Raw genomic sequence first — 22,763 nt, forward strand, 5'->3', positions numbered from 1 at the left:
GAATTTGAAATGTTCAAATTCGGTTAAGGGAATAACCATTGAATTATATGCAATATAACTAACGTAATTATATAATTTAATTGTTGAATTAAACAAATTAGAGAGTTGAAAATATTTAAATATGATTTAAATATTGCACACATGAATAGGGATTCATGTTCGGGATTGATGTTGGTTATTAATTTAATATTTGATATTAAATTAATATTATTAATTAAATTATTTAATTAATTATTAGAATTAATTTTATTTAAAATTGTTTTAAAAGAAATTTTTATTTAAAAATTAACTATTTGAATTAATTTTATTAAGATTAAAAATTCATTTTAATTGATTTTAGAAAATCAAAATTAAATGAATTTAAAGGGTTAGTAGGATTATCCCACATTCTCCACTAACCCTAACACCTCAAATACCACTTTGCATGATAAATTGGTTGTCAACATGAGATTAATTTATTTTGCATGTATTTCTTCTATGAGTAGAAGAAAAAATGGTTGTTGAAGAGTTCCTTTTTACCGCTGAATTATAGAAGAATTGTTCTCTTATTTATTCTTCACACCAAACTCTCTAAAAACCCTCATTTTCCTACAAAATTTATCACAAAATTGAATCCCACAATCGGTTCTAAGGTCGAAAAATAACGGGAAAGACTCTAGTGGTGTTCCACGAAGCATTCGTGGTCTGAATTACACAAAAGATTGGGCCAATTTTGAGTTTCTACAAAAGTTGTTTTCTCAAACCCTAGTTTTATTATTATGAACTGCATGCTGAGTCTTAAAATTATTGTAGTTGGAGTACTTAAGATTTATATTGATTCCGCATATACGTTATATACTCTTACATATGGTACTTACATCTTTTAGATCATCCACAAAAGATGATTGGTACTTTGATAGTGGATGTTCTAGGCATATGACTGGTGAGAAGTCTTTTGTGACAAATCTCAAATTTTTTAAATTTAACCAAGTGAGTTTTGGTGATGGTGCAACTAGAAAAATTATTGGAAAAGGGAATCTACAATATCATGGTCTCCCACCTCTAGAAGATGTAATGTTGGTTGAAAAGCTCGCTACTAAACTTATCAGCATAAGTCAGATATGTGATCAAGGACTAAATGTTAACTTCACTAAAGATAAATATCATGTTACAGATGAAGTCAAAGCTCTTTTCTTGACAAGAAAATGCTCCTTTAACAACTGTTATCTTTGGTCTCCTAATGTTAGTAATGTTATTTGTAACATTTCTAAACAAACTAAAACTGCATTGTGGCATAAACTTCTTGGCATGTCAGTATTAGATATGTTCAAAAAGCTTTAGCAAAGAATGTTATAGTTGGTTTACCCTCATGGTGTTCACAGAATCATTTTTGGGAATTGTCAAGCTAGAAAGCAGATTAAAGCCTTTCATAAATAGATTCCTCAAATTACCACCGACAAAGTATTAGAGCTTCTGCACATTGATCTCAGGGATCTAATGCAATTTGTAAGTCTTGGTGGGAAGCGCTATATCCTTGTGTATGTAGATGAATTTTCGAGGTCCACTTGGGTTCGATTTGTTAGAGAAAATTCTGACACCTTTTTTGTGCGTCAAACTTTGTGTATTCAACTACAGAGAGAAAAAGACTTAAAGATTCTTCGCGTCCATAGTTTCTACAATAAATAATTTGAAAATATGCAGTTTGTTAAATTTTGTTCCTCTGAAAGAATACATCATGAGTTTTTAGGTTTTATTACTTCCCAACCAAATGGTGTGGTTGGGCATAAAATTAGGATCCTCGAAGAAATGGCTTGTGTTATGTTACATGCCAAAGATCTTCCTTTTCAGTTATGGGTTGGAGTTCTCAACCTTGCATGTCATATTCTCAACTGGATTGCTCTTTGTTTAAGAATGACCTGCAAAAATTATGAAATTTCGAGGGGGAGAAAGCCAAATATTAAATAGTTCCATATATTCAGTAGTATATGCTACATTCTGGCTGAAGTGAAGCCAGACAAAAATGGGATTCAAATTCTGATGACGGCATATTTCTTGGATATTCCATAAATAGTCAAGCATATCGTGTCTACAATAAACAAACTCAGTATGTCATGGAATCCATCAATATTGTGATTGATAAGGTTGTTGATTTATTAGTTTCTACAATTGAGGAATAAGAAGATACTAGTATGTTTTTACTTGTCAATACAGATCTTCCTAACATCTCCTCTGACATGCCATCTGACATGAATATTGAAACTCAGTAGAGAATATCTAGTCAATTTCTGAGCATGCTAAAACTAGTAACAGGCTTCCATCTAGCATAGTTCGTAAAAATCATCCCTCTAGTGATATAATTAAAACTAAGAGTGTTAATGAAGCCCTGAGGACTACTTTGGGCTTGTGCAGAATTGAATTATGGCAATTAATGAAATTTTCGGTTTGGGACATTTTTTACTCGAAGCCCATAACCAAAGTTGTTGGTGTGTATGCCTTAATTGAGAAAATCAAACTTCCTTGTACAGGTTAATTTGTCTGTTTTGATCCCTGAAAATGTCATTATATCTGTGTTTGGCTTTGTTGGTAATGTTTTTGAAGTTAATTATGTTAAGTTTAATGTTATATGGAAGAATCTTAAAGGTAATGTTGTGCTTGAAATGTCTGTTGTCCAGAAAGTTCTATGTTGAAAATATTGTTTTATCTGATTTCAACCATTCCAAAGTCATGCTTTCTGATTCTGTTGAAGTTGGCTTTGGAATTTTTTGTAAGTCAAACAAAAGGGGGAGAATGAATTTGGTTCAGCACACTAGTTCTTCAGCTTCTAATCTTCTGCTGACGTGCATTGATGTTAGTTTTGCCTTAAAAAAATATAAGCCAAATGGGAAGTTTGTTGGAGATTTGTTTAGTTGGCTTTATATTTTTCTAAGGCAGTGATTTCTACAGTTGTCTCAAATAAAGTCTTAACATTTGTATATGACATCAAAGTATCTTCTTGCAGAATATTTTCCTTATTTGAAAATATCTGGGTGTAATATTTTATCCGATATTTTCCTTTATTGAGGTGTGACTTATATTTTCCAAATGAGGATTTGTTTCCTTTCTTGGATTCGATTATTTGAAGAGAATTATGCTGATCATTTAGGGTTGTCGCTTTTGTTAATCGAGAAGGTTGTTTTCTATTTTGTGGCTGAGTTGTTCATCTTAGTGTTCTTGCTCTTTGTTCACTACATTCTGTTGTGCAAGTTCTTCATCCGTTATGTGCAATGTTGTTGTGTGAATCGTTCAAGAACATAAAGATTATTCTGTCTTACGGGGAGCCTAAGGCACAGTTCAAGAAAAGGGATTCTCGGTCTTAAAGGGAGCCTAAGACTCAGCTTCTGAGAGGGAGTTCTCCATCTTAAAGAGATCTTAAGATTCATCAATGAAGGAAGTTCGATGACTTGAGAGGAAGATAAGAACGTTGAGAGAAGTCTCACACATTGTTAAAATTCGAAGTGTTTAACACTAATATTACCAAAGTTAGGGGGAGCCTAAGTACATTTGAGGGGGAGTCTCAAATCTAAAGGGAGCCTAGGTGATCAATGAGTTGAGCTCTACATGAGTCGCTGTAGTAATCGTGTATTACAGTTAATTACTGCATTGTAAACTACTTAACTCTTTAATATTAGTGGATTATCTTTCTCGAACACATTACCCCCAAAACGTAGGTTAAACTCACTAAACTAGGTTATCAACTTCTGTGTCTTTTTAACTATTTACTCGTTGTTAGTATTTTATTGTTACATTTATTGTCAGTGCTTTCCTTTTAACATCTGTATTTATGTGACGAGTCACCTCAACGCTTTTTTTATAACATTTATTCACTAATGGTTTTAATGTTTTAAGGTGTCCATAGAACTCGGAGAGATGATTTCAATACACTTTGAACCACTCAAATTGGACATCAAATGAGAAGCTATGGATAAAAGAAAATTTGAAAGAAGAAAATATGATGTGGTTGATAATGTGGTAGTGATTTGTTAAACTCGAACCAACCGTAAAATGACACGTGTATTGGATTTTATGTCTTAAAGCTCGTAGTTTGTAAAAATTAAACATTCATAAAGTCTAAATCCAATAAACTAAGATCCATGGCTATTATATGAATACTTGAACTTTATGTAGAGACATGGACATGGATCAAGTTTGAGAGCCAAAACGGTCTATTATATGATTAAAGTTGGATACCTTACTCTGGTAATACTATTGGATGCGACCTACTCTGTAGTTGTTATAAGGTGTTGTAATGATACTGCAAACGAAGTGATCCAGATTCGTTCATGTATTGACATGAGGAGTGGAGGCATCCTATGCAATGAGTTTGCATAAGATCGAACCAAGAAATAAGTCACTCTTACTTTATATCGTTGTTTACTGTTTAAGACTGACTATTTCGCTTAGATGACCTAGGTAACTCGATCTTAATCCTAAGCTAACTATGAACTCCTGTCTATTCGAGATTATCCTTAGATTTGCATGGGTGAGGGTTGGCTCAACAGTGCCGATTCAATAAGCCTTTCATTTCAGGGGTCAGACCGGGTAGATAGCTAGGGACATAGGTGTAAGGCAGAATTCACGCCTACCCAATTTAGGGATAGGAGAAAGGTTGTTCTCTAAAGTACTGAATCCAGGTATTGAACAAGGGACCCCACCCTTTCATTGGCCCGAAAGGGATCCGGTTTAGTGATTAGATCATAAACCAATTTTTCATTAGAGGATCAGTAGGAATTTAAGAAATAAGACGTAATATCGGGGGTAAAAAAACATATTGACCCAACTATTATTACGAACAACCTATGAAGGGTCGATTACTGGTTATGGTTAAACCGTGTGGACACAAATATATCTACAGTGAGAAGAGTGCAACTATCGAGCTATAGTGGTGTGACTTGATAGTTAATGAATAATGGATAATTTGGTCTAAAAAGTTTTAGCCAATTAATCTTAATCGTTGAGCTCATGATCTGTAGGTCCATAAAGTCCCTCTACTAGCTCGTAAAACATGAACACCTTGTATTATTAAATTAAGTGAATTTGGAATAATATCAATTTGAATTGTTCAAATTGAATTAGGGTTTGAATTTGAATAAGTTCAAAATCAAATTACAGTTTGTTTAATTATATTTGATATTATTAATGTTTAATTTATTGAAACTAAACGAAATTGAAGATTTTATAATATTTAAATATTGATTTAAATGTTAATTGCATGAATAGGATTCATGTTTAAAATTAGGTGCATGATTAATTTAATATTTGATATTAAATTTTTTATTTAATTAAATTTTTTTAATTAATTAAAAATAAAAATAATTTCCAGTTTTAAAATTCAATTTGAGAAATTGACTATTGAAATGTTGAATTTGATTAATTATGAATTAAATCAAATTGGTTTAATTAATTTTGAATTAATTGGAAAATTGAAAATTAAGAAATTAAATTTTAAATTTGAGAAAGTGGGTGTTTCCTATTTTTCTCAAGCATGAGGGGTTTCTCATGCACAATCACACAATTCTCACTTGAATTGGGAAGTAGCTGCTGGCCATCAATTAGATTGAGTGTGGTTGCATGCTGAGATTTAATAAAAACTCTCAGATTTAAAGAAGAAGTAGTGATTCTTGAGTTAAAAAAAAGAGTTTCTGCTACTTCATCTTCTTCCTCACAAGAACCCTCAATTTCCTTCATCAAATTCACTCAAATTCGAGTTCCACCACTCAAATTCAAGGCTGAGAATAGTAGAGAATATCTCTTGGTGGTTCACTGTCAATTTGGAGCTGATTTGGAGTGAATAGTAGCTTAGATTGAGAGAAATCATCAAAGGTCTGTTCATCTTGAAACCCTTTTCAGTTTTTTGAAATAACATGCTTTAAAACTCAAATTAAATATAATTAGAGTGCTTATTGATTCTGTTTGCTTCCCTTGCATACTTGTGTATTCCATCAATTGGTATTAGAGCGTGATTTAAGCACTCAATTAACGTTAATTTGAGTTTTGGTGGGTGAATTTCTGAAGTTGCATGTTTATGGACTGATATGGATGTTTTTCAGCTTTGGCATTAGATTCCTCTTTGATTTCCAAGTTAAATTTGTACATGTCTCTTGTTTGATGAGCTTATATATGTGCTCAAGAGTCTGTAATTTATTTGGAGTCATTAGAGTTGAAATTAAATTGTAATTGAAGAAAGAAGTGAAGAAGGCGGAGTTGCAGAAAACTGGATCGTGAGCTTCTATCCAAGCAACGTTGCAATGTTGCCCTTAAGCGTTATGATGCTGCTCATAGTTGAGCGAGGATCGAGTATCATCGAGGAAGCGAGGATCGAGTTTTTCTTCAACCAACCATCGAGGAGCAAGTTTTCAAGCGAGCCAACGAGATTTTAAGCTTTCGAGCAAGATTTCAAGCTGCCAGTGAGATTTCGAGCGAGGAGTGAGTTTTTGGTCGAGTAGCAAGTCTGAACCAGTTTGATTGAGTAAGGACGATCGAGGAGGTTCGATTCAACTGGTTTCTTCAGTTTCGGTCCGGTTCAGCCCCAATCTTGTCCAATTCAACCATCTTTGGACCGATTCCACCCATTTTGATGTCTTAGAGGTTTGATTCGAGTGGTTTGGGTCGGTTCGAGCTACCATTTTGAAGCTGATTCTGGACCGATTATGTAATAATTTAGTTATTATGCTTGCTTAAGATATCAAAGTTGAACCATATCTGTATTATTTAAATAATTATGCATCTGATATATGTTGTATTTAAATTTAAACATGTTTGTGCATATAGTATGCTATTTAGATTTATAAAACCCACCATAGGAAGTATGTTACATGCATTATAATTTGTTATAATGTGTAAAATGCATGTTTAGGGTTTCTGTTATTTAATATAACTGTTATATTAAATTTAAATTGTAACGACCCGACTCCCTAGGACTTAAGTTAGACCGTTACTAAACACATGCATGCATGAAACTTAAAACGACACTCCGTTGTGGTGAAATAAATGCTAATTAAATAAGGTAAATTTAAAAGACTTATGCATTAAATTTCAAATATTAAAAAAAACGGTAGGGTATCCATAAGTCATAAATGATAATAAATAAATCTGGAAGCGATTATAAATAGTAAGTTTTAAACATCAATACTGAAAGCTAAGAAAAATATGAAAAGAAGTTTGAATCTCGTGAGCAGAAGCATAAAACTGGTCCCAGTGGCTCGATCACGAATTTCTCTTGTCATTCGTCGGCACGTCTCTACTCTTAACTGAAACATAAACATAAAAAAAGGGTGAGTATAAAATACTCAGTAAGTAACCCCCACTACTGGGGTCAGGCTAGACATCTATGTCCTCTAGATGCCTACCCCTAGTGGAACATATAAACTGCTCTAATCCTTATGGAACACATATATACATGAAAAACTTATTTCTATCCTACTGTAGTTGAGTATGTCCACTACCTCTATTAAGTCCCGTAGGACCCACAACCTCTGGTGAATCCTGAAGGAAACACAAACTCTTACATACGCATGGTTATGCATACACCTCTTTCATATACACATAAACCCACTTAATGTGTACCTCTTTCGTACACATGGTTACGTATACACCTCTTTTGTATACACAACCCACCGAAGGTGTACCTCTTTCATATACCTAGTTAAGTATACACCACTTTCGTATACACCTAACCTACTAAGTATGTACCTCTTTCGTATATATAATTATGTATACACCTCTTTCGTATACACATAACCCACTGAGTATGTACCTCTTTCGTACACCTCAGATCCTCTCTATAAATTTAGGGATATGTACCTCTTTCGTACACATGGTTAGGCATACACCTCTTTCATATACACATAACCCACTGAGTATGTATCTCTTTCATACACCCCAGTACCCTCTAGGTATGTATCACTTTTATACACACCAAACCTAGTATATCTCTTTCATGTACTAGCGCTCTTGGATGTGCATTACTTTCATGTAGTCACATAGTCTGGGAACGAAAGGAGATTGTATCTAATTTCATATTACATATAACACTCACCTAATCATGAATCCTCTAAAATCTTCTCATCATCAACCTCATGTTAATTAACCTCAACATACATATTTAATCTAGTTTTAAATTAATCAACTATAGCACATCACTTTCATGCACTAAATCATGTAAACAATGCAGTATTTGAGATTTCGTAATATATCACACAGTCTACACATTCTCATAATAAATCGCATAACTATATAAATCAGCAAGTGTCTAATGCTCATCTAGCTTTAAGGCACTCCAATAGGAGTGCTACTTAACTCATAATTTAAGGGTTATGTTCAATCATCATTTAATATAACTCATAAAATTCCAAATCGAGCTCTGTAACGTGATTTGTATGTATGATATTCAATGCTCATCATGATGCGATACTACTATTATTTATACGTAAATTAGAGATACTCAAGTAGTATGCCCTATGTTGTCACAAGTTTCCTTATGATGGAACCAAGTGTAATTCCACCACAAGTTTCTTGGTGTGATCTGAGGTCGAACACGGGGAAGTGGTGCCAATTATTGCAGTATGTTCATGGTATATGCGATCGGGTTTTTCAATTCTTTATAAAAGTGTGTATAGTATGTAAATTATAGTAAAATAAAGGAAAGTAGTAAGATGCGATAAAACATGAAAATACAATAAACCTAAACTAGATGTTACAAGATACAGAGTTTATGTGCAAGATACTAGGATTAAGGTTGGCTGTGAAGGTTGTGCAAAGACGTGGAATGCGACGACAAGTCTTGTGAACAAATTAGAAAGAGAAAGATAAGTATTACAAACAACGCAAGTTCTTAATTGAATTAAAGGTACAAATACTGTTCCGCTCTTCTCTTAGCATACACCTTTCAGTGATCGGCCGCATTTCCCACATGTCTGTGGTGAAATAGAGTCTAAGTAATGAACGCAAGGTTGCTTCCATGTCTAGAAGTACCACTCGCTTTAGTTAACGCACTCTTCTGACTTCTCTCGATAGATCAGAATGGCATCTTACTTCTGCTCTCACAGGTGAAGATACTGTCTAGCATGCTTTAGCTAAACGTATTTGATAACTTTAATACATATTAAGTTCTTGGTGATTCATATTGCTCATCAAGAGATTAAGAAAACATCATGGAGAAAGTGACTAATGGGTGAACGAAAATAGACAGAGAATGGTAAATGAAATCTATCGAAACATTTAATATTTCTACTAAGTATTTGATACATGATGTGTGAATGTAGAGATAAAGAAAACATGGAATACAATGAAAGGGAGAAAGAACAGATACAATCAGGTGTCAATGTTTTGGCACAGATTCAATGGAGATCTGCTTACCGATATGATGGTTTTGATGGAAGGAAGAGCTTCCCTTTTAGGCTTGCTCCACTGGTAGTAGGGGTCTCTGCACAGAGCTTCGATTGGGTATACAGCTGGTCGAATCTGAGATTTACCGCTCGACATTATCTCTTTCTCTTCCTGGATTCCTTCTTTTCAGCACTCAGCTCAGCCTTTTTCTCTCTAAAATCTTAGAGCACTAAGCCTAGTATCAAATAGCATAATTTTATCTGAATTCGCTGGGGTATTTATAGGAGCAGATCCTTTGACTTTGGCCATGTAGTCCCCACTTGATGGTTATAGTAATTCTGCAGATGGAGGGATATTATTCCTTCTGTTATGCAATCAGACCACCAATTCTGCATAACCGTTAGTTGTACACGTGTCTTAATCCTCCGCTTTCGCATTGCTCGGTTGCATCTTTCGATCATAGGTTCGCATGCGGTGTTTGTTTTTATTACCGCATGCGGTCGTAGCACAACTCTAGACTGACTATCGCATTGCACCGTTACTTCGATAATTGTCTCTTCAAGGTTGAACAACGGGCGCAATGTGATAGAGATGCGTTGATTAGTTTCTCATGAGCCTTGAGCGCAAGCGGTGACTTGGTCTCCTACAAAACAGAGTAAAGTTTGGCTTGTCCTCCATCCTTTTGGCATTAGTGGGTGTAATTGCAAACATTTATAATTGTTGTCATACTAAGTTAATTTTCATACACTTGATGCATAATTACGAAATTTTGGCTGCAATATCTAGATAAGATGGCATAAATAACTTGTGTTTCTACAAGTTATCAAGCTCATAAGTAAGCACATTCCGATATATTACCACGTGCTCATATATCCTTTAAGCAGTCCATCCAACCACAAAACAATCCAAATTAATCAAAGAAAAACTGCTGCAGGATCCTCAATGTTAAGTGTATCACCTGACATAAAAGTAGTTCCAGTAGTAAGATTACTTACCTTAGAGTTTGAGCTCAATCGAAACAAATTTATCTCCTTCCTTGCTTAAAAGAATCTTGAATCGAACCCTAAGTGAAAATCAAAATTAAACTCCAATCCTAAGAATAACCCAAATAACAAATCCACATCAATACATCCAAGACACTTACTCGAAGTGTTTGCTCAAGTCGAACTACAGTCGAGCTTCAGACACGAAATTGACTGTAGATACACGCCGAATCAAAGGGTGTTAAGAATCCAATTAAACTCATCAATTGCTCACAATCCTTGCTTGACGGCAACTTAGAACGACCCAATCTCCAATAGCAACTTGAAGCAATTTCCCTAATCACAGAAACACAACCTTCAAATTCAAAGCAAAAACATCGATTTTTTTAAATCTTTAAGCTTAATTCCAAAACATTCAATTTACATCAACCTTTGAGTTTTCCAAATAAATTTCAAACATCCATTTACTCACCCGAATAAACCACACACACCAATAGTTAGTGGGTATTCCAAAATCCTCAAGAAACTGCAACCACACTACTCAAATCTTACCTCAACCAATCAATCTATCCAAAACCAACGACCAAGACAACAACGGCTGTGAAAACGGACTGGACCCGCACAGAAACGACGACGCGGCGCAACTCCGATCGAGTCGACTAACTACGGCTGACCTGGGACTTGTGGCAACGGCTCATCGAACAAAGGTGTCTGGCCTTCAAACCCGTGCTCGACATGAAGAACGACGGATGCTGGCGATTGGAATCGACAATGGTGCGGTGAAAGGGTTGCACCACGAATGCGACTGACCAGAGATGCTGGACGGCGAGCGACTGCTTCAGACTACAAACACTGAGCGATTGAAGCGTTCCACGAGCAACTAGGATAGCGGAACTGACGTCTAGCTAGAGGTACGGATGGCTTGCGGCGGACTCAAAGGCGGCTGCTGGTTTCGACGGCTAGGGTTTTCACGAAAAAGGAAGGGGTTGGACGGTGAGGTTAAAGAAGAAGGGTTTAATTTGTTTTATATATAAAAATAATAATAACAAGAATAACAAGAATAATAATAATAAAACTAAAAAACTAAAAAGGAAATAAAATAAACTCTATTTTATTCCTTTCCTTATTCCCATTTATTTTATTACTTACTTTCTTTCCCAAAAAGTAAAAATAAAACCTGCCATTAATTTCTAAATTGGAAAATTTTGTAAGGTCAAAAATTAAATTCTCGCATTTACACTTGAACTCAGAAATTCCAAAAATGCCCTCCACTAACAAAATTACAGAAATTATATAAAAAGTGAAAATTCGGGGTGTTACATAAATAGCTTTGATGCATGTTGTGGACGTAATGTTTATTTTTTATAAGTTGTTATAAAATTGAATTAGACATTAAAATCCATAACAAAGATAAGTTGCATGCTCATGTAAGTTAATCACTCGTTTTAATAAGTTAAAATAGGTTGACATCTTGTAACATATGGTTACAAACTCAACCGGTATATAATAATGTCTAAGGCCGGAGGTACTTAAGTTGACGGTCTACGGATCACCACCTACCTGCGGATTATGACCGAATAATTGAGCGTTGTTAACCAATTTTATAAGCATACGTGAGCATTGTGAGATAATAAAACAGTTCACCACCTAAACATCGTAGTTTTAAATCCATTTATAAGTGTTATACTTGGATAAACCACATAGACTTAGGATTGTTTAAATTAGCCAAAATAAACCTAAGTATAAATATACCAAATTTAATAGTAGAACAGTTCAGTGGGAGTTTAAAAACTTATATGATAGTGATTAGAACACTTCAGTGGGAGATTAATAACATATATGATGCATTATTTTTAGCTCTCACGTCCTTAAAAGTTAACAATCGAGATTTAAGCAGTATTTCGTGTCACCCTGGGAGTGACCTCCATCGAAAAGTATTTGCACAAATCTAGATTCCGTTGATCAAGGGGAAGTCGTTCGAACATAAATCAAACATATGATAAATAGATTTCAACTTCCACGTCTCCATAGAGTTCACACTGTGAAATTCATATGACGCTTCGTGTCACCCTGGGAGTGACCTCCATTCGAAAAGTGTTTGTATAAGTCAATAACAAAGTGAACGAGGGAAGTAGTTCATAGTAAGTGGGTGAAGGATATATTTCAACGTATCCTGCGGTCTTCCATTAGTTTGGACCATGAGATTCCTATGTTGCATTTGCTGGTTTGCTTTAGGCAGCCCTTGATAGACGTTTAACAACGGCTATCCCCTCAGAGGGTTGTAATATAGGATTCAGAACAACTCAAACTCCAGAAATGGATAGGATTTCTTAGGTCCATTCCCAACCTTGACACTCCAGTTCGCTAGCATAGTTGGGGCTGACCTCTGACATCTAAAAACGAAGGGTTACACTTACAGAATCGCTAAAGTGTTAGTAATTTCTGACCGAAAACGGTAACTAAACGATTATAGAAATAAGAGTTATTCTGGAGATAGCGTTTGGTCAAAATTGCTTTTCTTTAGTGAAGGAGTATTTGACTGCCCATTGGTAGCACGTATTCTGACTCACTATAGTATATAGTTCCAAATAAATAATGGTTATGGGTACATTATTACTTGTTTTGCTAAAACTTTGACTTTGGATTTAGTTGTAGTTTGTTAAATTAAAATTTGTTTAAATTTTTTTCAGGATGTCAAATTCTTGTAGAATATTCACTTCCAAATTAGTTAACGGTAAAATTGAATCAACAAACAAATTACTAGCAGTTGATAATTCCAAAAGAGTTTTAATAGAGGATTGTCCTCTATCTCCCAACTCATCTAAAGTTTTGAACAATATAGAGGAAAATGCAAAATTCGAACAACAAGATAAATATGATTTACTTGTTATCAAAGCTTGTTTAGTGAAAAACGATAAAACCTGGATAATTGATTCAAGTTCCGCTAATCATGTTTGAACTTTCTCACGGGAAACAAGTTCCTGGAAGCAATTGAAAGAAGGTGAAACAATATTTAAGGTAGGGACTGTGGAGGTTGTTTTTAGCTAAAGAAGTGGGAGATATGAAGACATCTATAGGAGATAAATACATTTATTTAAAAAATATTTATTATATTCCTTCTATGAAAAGGAATCTAATATCCATCTCTTGTTTGCTAGAACAAAATTATAAAGTTTATTTCAAAAATGATGAAGTGTTCATCGATTCAAGAAATAACCAAATTTGTTCTGCAAAATTAGAAAATAACTAGTATTTGTTAAAACCAATTGAGGTTAGAGCCATTTTGAACATAGAAATGTTTAAAACTGTTGAGACTCATAAGAAAAGGAAAATTTCTCCAAATGCCTACTTTTGGCACTTGAGACTGGGTCACATAAATCTCAATAGGATTGAGAGACTGGTTAAGAATGTTCATCAATAAGTTAGAAGACAATTCATTACTGCCTTGTGAATTCTGTCTTGAGGATAAAATGACTAAAAGATCTTTTTCTAGAAAAGGTTTTAGAGACAAAGAATCCTTGGAGTTGGTACATTTAGACCTTTGTGGTCCTATGAATGTTAGAGCTAGAGGAGGGTAGGAATATTTCATCGATTTCGTTGATGACTATTCTAGGTATGGACATGTTTACCTAATGTACCAAAAGTCTGAAACATTTGAAAAGTTCAAAGAATGAGGTTGAGGTTGAAAACCAACTAGGTAAAAAGATTAAAACACTTCGATTAGATCAAGGTGGTGAGTATATGGACTTAGAATTCCATAACTATTTAATAGAACATAGAACCCAGTCTCAACTCACAACCCCTGGCAGACCTCAACAAAATGGTGTGGCAGAAAGGAGAAACAGAACCTTGTCGGACATAATTCGTTCCATGATGAGTTATGCTTAGTTATCAAATTCTTTCCGGGGACATGCAGTTGAAACTACAGTGTATATTTTGAACATGGTTCCCTTAAAAAGTGTTTTTGAAATACCTTACGAGCTCTGGAGAGGACGTAAAGGAAGTTTATATCACTTCAGAATTTGGGGTTGCCCAGCACATGTATTAAGGAAGAATTCTAAAAAGTTGGAACATCGTTCAAAAGTATGCTTATTGGTAGCCTACCCAAAAGAAATGAAATATCTAGAGAAACGAAAAAACATCAAAAAGAGTTGTTAATGAAATTGGTACTTCACATCCTTCTCAAAAGTTGAGAATGCCTCATCGTAGTGGGAGGATTGTGCAACGGCCTGACCAGTACATGGGTTTAATCGAAACTCAAGTCATCATACCAGATGATGGCTTAGAGAGTCCATTGACTTTCAAACAAGCAATGAATGATGTAGATAAAGTCCAATGGATTAAAGTCATGGACCTTGAAATGGAATCTACATATTTCAATTCTATTTGGGATTTTGTAGATCAATCTAGAGGGGTAAAATCCCTCGATTGCAAATGGATCTATAAGTGAAAACGAGACCAAGCTGGTAAGGTACAAACTTACAAAGCTAGACTTGTGGCAAAAGGGTTTACCCAAAGAGAGGGGGTAGACTATGAAAAAACCTTCTCTATGGTTGCCATGATAAATTCAATTAGAATACTCTTGTCCAAAGTTGTATTTTATAATTATGAAATATGGCAAATATATGTCAAGGATGTTGGTGAAGGAACTCTTATACAAGAGTACCTATGAGCGGAAGCGGATCTTTCCAATTCATTGTGACAGAATTTCCACATATACATTCAAGCATACAGATATGCATTCACAACACTAAATTACTGGCATGCTTAAAGGATCAATAAATAAGAAATCGAGAGTTTATACCAGTTGAAAACTTTTCTTCACAGCAAATCTTGCTTTCGCTGGAACGATAAGCTATCGTTCAGCAACACCTTATCGTCTACATCGAACAGTCTTCACACGAACAGAAGGAAACGGGGACGACACCACCACTCGGAGCCCTCAGTATTCTTGGAGTGAGAATCCAAAGGGTGGGCTTTGTTCGGATTTAGTAAAGGGGAGGAGGAAGGGAGATAGTATACAATGATCAAGCAAGTGGGAGAAAAGCTCGTCTATCATATAGACAAAATGCTTGATCGTTTAGGTGAAGTATACGATCGTGTAGGAAAAGGAAGCAATCATTTGTACGATCGTGTAGGAAAAGTGAAGCAATCATCTGTACGATCGTGTAGGAAAAGCTAAGCAATCATTTATACGATCTTCTAGAAAAACTTAGGCGCTAAACGATTGTTTAGTAAAAGGTAAGCGATAGTTTAGTAAATAGCGCATGCAGGTGTAAGCATTAAGCGATCGTTCAGCACTATCGTATAGATAAACGATCGTGCAACACTATCGTATAGGCTCTAATTTTACTAAGCGATGACACATTTCAACACTATGTCTCATCCAATGCTTAACACACCATGAGCCATTTAAGCGACTCAAAACGATTCTTCAAATTACTCATCCGTTATGAAAACAGAAGAGACGTTGGCCAATTATCCCATAACTATCTAATTAATAGATAATAAATATAATCACATTATATCCATAACCTATGGTTAAATATCATATATTAACAATAGTATTTTTTTCTCCACTAGATATAAATCATATTTATATCCAGTTTCCTCCAAATTAATGTATCTTATACATAAAGTCAATTATATCATATATAATTAATTAGTTCAATTATATCATATATAATCGAACTCCCTCTTGTCAAATTGAACATTTCAAACTGTTCCAAAAACTGATTCTCAACTTGTATCCAAGCTACCAAGGGGACCTTATGGACCTATGGCTCGAAGCTCCAACGATACGTGAATAACTGACTAAACTTTTTAGCCATGATATCCACCATCTGTTAATTGTCAGACATTTCCCTAAAGACCAATAGCTGAACTCTTTTCACCATAGATATATTTCTATGTCCATTGGATATAACCAATCATCAATACGATGACCCTTCACAGATGCTCGTAAGTACAGCTGGGCCATTTTACCATTTTGCCCTTGTAGTTACATATTATTCCTTAAGTACCACTGATCCCTCTAATGAACAATACAACTTAGTTCTACTATGTGTAAACACCTCTCAGGCCATGGAAAGGTGTGTGACGCCACATCCTTCAAGACCCGGAATTAGCCCTTAAGGGAACAACCTATCTACTTACCCCTCCTTCGGGGAAAGAGTGAACTCCATCTTGTGTAGCTAAGTTCCCAGCTCCTAAATCAGATGAATCCCCAAAATGGCAAGTTTGAGTCAGCGCTCTGGTCACTCTCATCCATGCAAATCAAAGGATTGCCCTCAATGGAAAGAGTTCCCAACTTACTTAGGATTGAGGTCATGTTACCTATGGTCATCCTAGTGAAGTGAAGTCTATATCATGGACGGAGTTATATGACGTGGCGTTAACACTTCGTGGTCAGGTCTTATACAAACTCTTTGTATAGAACGCCCCCGTTCGCATGTCCTCTACACGAATGATCAGGATCAGACCATCCGTGACAAGTCACAACACTTGTAATTATTCCACAAAGCGGGTCGCGTCTGTAGCATTACCAGGATAAAGTTTCCCTTATATATCCATATACTACAGACCATTTTGGTTGTCACTTAAGACATGATCGAATTGTATGTCACCTACATACTTAAGTTACATAAAGACAACCAGGGATTTTAAGTTTATTGGTTTGTGATAAAGCAAATAAAACATCTAAATGTGCGAAGTTAAGAAGTGAAGTAAATATCATATATTATACATCACAAGCATTTATACAAAATGTATTTACAAACTATAGAACACGAGACTTTAGGGCATCAACCTCAAAAATCTCCCACTTTTCCTAAAGCAAAGTGGGGTGTACAAAACAATAAACTAGGGCATAAAAATCTAGTACAATAAAATCTCCCACTTGCCCTAGTCTAGTCGTCCGCGGTCCCGTAGACCCATGCTCTGAGGGTGACCTTCAAACACTGTGGCCGTGAGAGCCTTCGTAAACAGGCCAACAATGTTTTGCTCTGAGGCGATCTTCATAACGATCACGTCTTCTCGATGCACTATCTCGCAGATCATATGATACTTCCGCTCTATGTGTTTCCTGTGCCTGTGACTCCTGGGCTCCTTGGAGTTCGCCACAACACCACTATTGTCAGAATAGATGGTGATGGGCCTAGACATATCTGGAACAAATTCCAGCTCTGTCAAGAACTTCCTGAGCTAGACGGCCTCCTTAACATCTTCACAAGCCGCTACATATTCAGCCTCCATCGTGGAGTCAGTGATGTACCCCTGCTTAGTGCTCCACCACACTACAGCTCATCATTAAGAGTAAAAACTGACTCTGAAGTGGACTTCCGAGAGTCCTTATCATTTTAAAAGTCAAAATTTGTGTAGCCAGTAAGGATCAAATCCCTAGACCAATACACGAGCATATAGTCCCTCATTCTCTGAACATACTTGAGGATGTTTTTAACTGCGGTCCAATGACTTTGGCCTGGGTTAGACTGATACCTACTGACTATTCCCACAGCATAGCAAATGTCTGGCCTAGTGCAGAGCATCACATACATCAAACTATAATGGCATATGCATATAAGACCCGTCTCATCTCCCCAACCTCTTAAGGCGTCTTAGGACACATGTCCTTAGACAAAGTGACTCCATGCCTTGAGCAAGATCTTGTCGATATACGATGTCTAAGACAACGCTAGTACTTTGTTCTTACGATTCCGAATGATCTGTATATCCAGAACAAACTAAGCCTCTCCCAAATCTTTCATTTGGAATTGGGTCGCTAGCCAGTTCTTAACTGCAGTCAGTAGACCTACATCATTCCCAATGAGTAGTATATCATCAATATATAACACTAAGTAAACTACTAAACTGTTGACTATCTTCTTGTAAACACAAGTTCATCAACATTATGGTTAAAGCCATACGATTTGATAGCGGTATCAAATCGAATATTCCAAGATTGAGACGCCTGTTTCAGCCCAAAAACGGACCGATTCAGTTTGCAAACTTTTTGCTCTTGACCTTATCCAATGAATCCTTCAGGTTGCACCATGTAAATGGTATCCTCAAGATAGTCATTCAGAAAAGTCGTTTTGACGTCCATTTGCCATATCTCATAATTATAATAAGCGGTTATGGACAGAAGGATGCGGATCGACTTTAACATAGCAACAGGTGAGAAAGTCTTCTCATAGTCGACTCCCTCTACCTGGGTATAACCCTTTGCCACAAGTTGAACCTTGAAGGTTTGCACCTTCCCATTAGCACCCCGTTTATGCTTGTAGATTCATTTACAACCTATAAGTTTTACCCCATCAGGCTTATCTACAAGATCCCATACTGAGTTGAAGTACATCAACCCCGTCTCAAGATTCATGGCTTTGACCCATTCATCCCGGTCAACATCCTCCATTGCCTTTTGATAAGACAATGGATCCTCAACATCACCATCTGCCACCATAGCTAAGATTTCCGTGAAACCCAGATAAAGATCAGTAGGTTCATAACTCTTCCATTGCGTCGAGGTTGATGAAGTAGGTCCTTCAACAACTTTTGTTGAAGTTTCAGTAGTTTCATTGGAAAGCTCACGTAACATGACTTTACTACGTGGACTGTGCTCCCTGATATGATACTCATCCAGAAAAGTAGCGTTCGTGGAAACAAACACCTTTTTTTCGGACGGAACATAAAAATAACCCCCTCGTGCACCTTTGAGGTAGCCTACACAGAGACATAACCTCGACTGTGATTCTAACTTCTTGGGATTTGCTTCAAGCACATATGCTGGACAACTATATATGCGAAAGTGACGTAAACTAGCTTTACACTCGTTCCACAACTCCAGAGGTGTTCTCACAACACTCTTGGAAGGAACACAGTTGAGTATGTATACCACAGTCTCAACTGCGAAACCCCAAAACGAGTTCAGTAAGGAAGCGTAACTCATCATCAAACGAACCATGTCCAACAAGGTTCTGTTTCCCCTCTCTATTACACTATTCTGCTGAGGTGTACCTGGTGTGAGTTGGGAAATGAACTCAGAATCCAAAAACTCTCCACCTCGATCTGATCGGTTTTAATTCGTTTATCCAAAGCATTTTCAACTTCAGCCTTAAATAATTTGAACTTTTCAAAAGATCTAAACTTTCGTTGCATCAGCTAGACATACCCATATCTCGAGTAATCATCAGTAAAACTGATAAAGTACTCATAGCCTCCTCGAGCTCGCACATTCATAGGTCCGCAAAGGTTAGAATGTACTAATTCTAGATGCTCTTTGGCTCGATAACATTTTCCAGTGAATGGTCTTTTAGTCATCTTACCTTCAAGCCAAGATTCGCACACTAGTAAAGAATTTTCTTATAACTCGCTTAGAAGGCCATTCTTCACCAATCTCTCAATCCTATGAGATTGAGGTGCCCTAATCGAAGGTGCCAAAGTTGGCCATTTTCTTTTGGAGAAACTCGATGACGTTTAGATTAAGTTACGATAGATTTAAACATCTCTATGTTATGGAGGGAACTTAAGGCTAACGTGTGCTTTCCAGTTTAGTTGTACAAATATCAACACCATCCTTATGAATAAGCACTTTATTCAATTTAAAAGAAAAAGTGTATTTACATTGTAACAGACATTTTACAGAAATAAGGTTCCTTTTTAGTTCAGGAACTACAAAAACATCTTTTAATACAAGAAAACTATTCTGTAAAATTAACTGGATGCCTCCCACTGCCACATCTGAGACGACATGGTCGGTGCCTACTCGTAACTTCATCTCACCAGCCTCTAGCTGTCGCCATGATCTAATCCCCTAAAAAAAAGAACAAACATTTGGTGACGCCCGAATCAATTATCCAGGCAGAATCATCATTCTCCACTAAACAAGTTTCTAATACAAGTAAATCACATTTACCTTTGTCTGCCTTGGACTTAGCCTTTGCTGCCTTCCTTTCCTTCAGAGCCCCTTGCTTGAGTCGTCCAGATGGCTGTCTGGACATTCCCCATAGGGACTTCATGATCTCACGTGTTAAGACCATGGGCTCATGGTTATTGGCCAACACATCACTAAGACTAGCCAAGATATAAGCTCGAGCCTTCTCGTTTGCCCGTGTCCAACGTTTGTACGTCCCCTAAACATTTCGAGTTTCATTCTGAGGTGGAATAGGAGGACAGTCCTCTGGAAGGACAAACTTCAGATCCTCGATGATGAGTATCGTCGTGAGCATATGTTTCCAACTCGAATAGTTTTGACCATTCAGTTTTTCTGCACTAAGTAAACTAATAGCGGTTGTAGCCATTTAAAATAATTACTGAAAAATGAATGAACTTTTATAAGACTTTGCAAAGCCACATTTTTAACCAATTAGTTTTAGCAAAACGGTTTCAAAGTACCCTAAGTGATAAGACTTATGTTTTGCAATGATGCCCCAGCGAGGAAGGACAAACATCACCGGTGAGGTGATCAGATGTCCCTTCACTGGGATGAGACATTCTCAACCATTAGACAGAACCAACTCTTGGAACTGAACCTAACAGCCACCATTTGTTCGGTCAAGAACTGCTAACCCTTAACAATTCCGTGTAAGAGTAATACCTCGTTTTCGGCCCCAAAGTCCTCCCCTAATGTGCACACCATAGGGAAAAAGCATATTAGGACAAGAGACTAAGTAACCTTATCCTCTTACAGGAGATCAAATAAAGAAACGTGCAAAACAGCCATCCAATAGGGGGACAGTCCCAGGGTGCCTCGAGGCAATTCGTAGAAACTTTATTTAATCCGACGAGAGAGACCGTGGGATATGCTGTTGTACTTCCCATTCCCACTTACTATGAACATTCTTTCCATCCACCTTGATATTGACCTACCCAAACACCATCCTTTAGGGGGACACTCCTAGGGTGTCACAAGGCCGAGGATAGATCTCACGTTGTGGAAAATAAGGGAGAAATGCGAAAGGTTAATGAAGCATCATATGCCTTAAGTACCTTCTACTGAATGTTCTACCTAGCGGTTTATTAACCTAGACAATCTGGCTACTGATTATAATCTAAGTCATTTATTAAGTCTGCTCCAAAACAACTTTTGTCTTTGAAATAAAACAAGTTTAAGTAGTCACATTAAACTCTTTAATGGATTGTCCTTAACTTGCATGCATGCATCAAATCTATCTAATTCTCCTTTCCAAGGAGGTTCCCAAGCCAGTAAGACTTTTCTTCACAAAAAATCTCGCTTTCGCTGGAACAACAAGCTATTGTTCAACAATGCCCAATCATCTACCTCAAACAGTCTCCACACGAATAGAAGGAAATGAGGATGACACCACCACTCAGAGCCCTCAGTATTCTCAGAGGTAGAATCCAAAAGGTGGGCTTTCTTCGGATTTAGTAAAGGGAAGGAGGAAGGGAGATCATATACAATGATCAAGCAAGTGGGAGAAAGACCGGTCTATCGTATAGACAAAATGCTTGATCGTTTAGGTGAAGTATACGACCGTGTAGGAAAAGGTAAGCGATCGTCTGTATGATCGTGTAAGAAAAGCTAGGCGATCGTTTAGAAAGACTTGGGCACTAAACGATCATTTAGTAAAAGGTAAGCGATTGTTTAGTAAATAGCACGCATGGGTGTAAGCATTAAGCGATCGTTCAGCACTATCATATAGGTAAGCGATCGTGCAACACTATCGTATAAGCTCTGATTTTACTAAGCGATGACACACTTCAACACTATGTCCCATCGAATGCTTAACCCACCATGAGCCATTTAAGCGTCTCAAAACGATTCTTCATCTTACTCATCCGTTATTAAAACAGAAGAGACATCGGCCAATTATCCCAAAACTTTCCAATTAAAAGATAATAAATATAATCACATTATATTCATTACCTATGGTTAAATATCATATATTAACCATAGTATTTTTCCTCCACTAGATATAAATCATATTTATATCCAATTTCCTCCAAATTAATGTATCTCATACATAAAGTCAAATTAGTTCAATTATATCATATATAATCGAGCTCCCTCTTGTCAATTTGAACATTTCAAATTGTCCCAAAAACTGATTCTCAACTTGTATCCAAGCTACCAAGGGGACCTTATGAACCTATGGCTCGAAGCTCCAATAGTACGTGAATAGCTGACTGAACTCTTTAGCCATGATATCCACCATTCGTTTATTGGGATTGGTCTTCTAATTCTCCCGGAGTCTTGTTGTTCTGTAAAGATAGACATGTTTAATGAATAAAATAAGTGTCATTTAATTCTGGCATTTACTCATATCCAATAAACAAAGCTCCTTGGTTATCTTATGTGAACTTAAGCATGTATATGTGATATACAAGTAGATCATGCCTTAAGTGATAACCTAAATAGGTTTGTAGTATAAGGATTAAGGTGAGATACCTGATCCTTGTGACACTACAGATACGACCCGC

General features: G+C 36.4%; 1 long non-coding RNA gene across 2 annotated transcripts; it reads right to left on the bottom strand.

The window, feature by feature from the left end:
• Window positions 1-7,153: 7,153 nt before the first annotated feature.
• On the bottom strand, window positions 7,154-11,311 carry LOC120076448. Of its 2 annotated transcripts, XR_005481549.1 has the most exons (4): window positions 10,878-11,311; window positions 10,487-10,661; window positions 9,373-10,405; window positions 7,154-7,265 (listed from the first exon to the last, which is right to left on the bottom strand). It is a non-coding gene; the product is annotated as an uncharacterized LOC120076448 (long non-coding RNA). The 2 variants fall into 2 exon arrangements; XR_005481548.1 differs by lacking the exon at window positions 7,154-7,265 and having other exon boundaries at window positions 9,192-10,405.
• Window positions 11,312-22,763: the final 11,452 nt, after the last annotated feature.

Source organism: Benincasa hispida, chromosome 4 (genome assembly GCF_009727055.1).
Source record: "Benincasa hispida cultivar B227 chromosome 4, ASM972705v1, whole genome shotgun sequence".
Classification (NCBI taxonomy): Eukaryota; Viridiplantae; Streptophyta; class Magnoliopsida; order Cucurbitales; family Cucurbitaceae; genus Benincasa; species Benincasa hispida.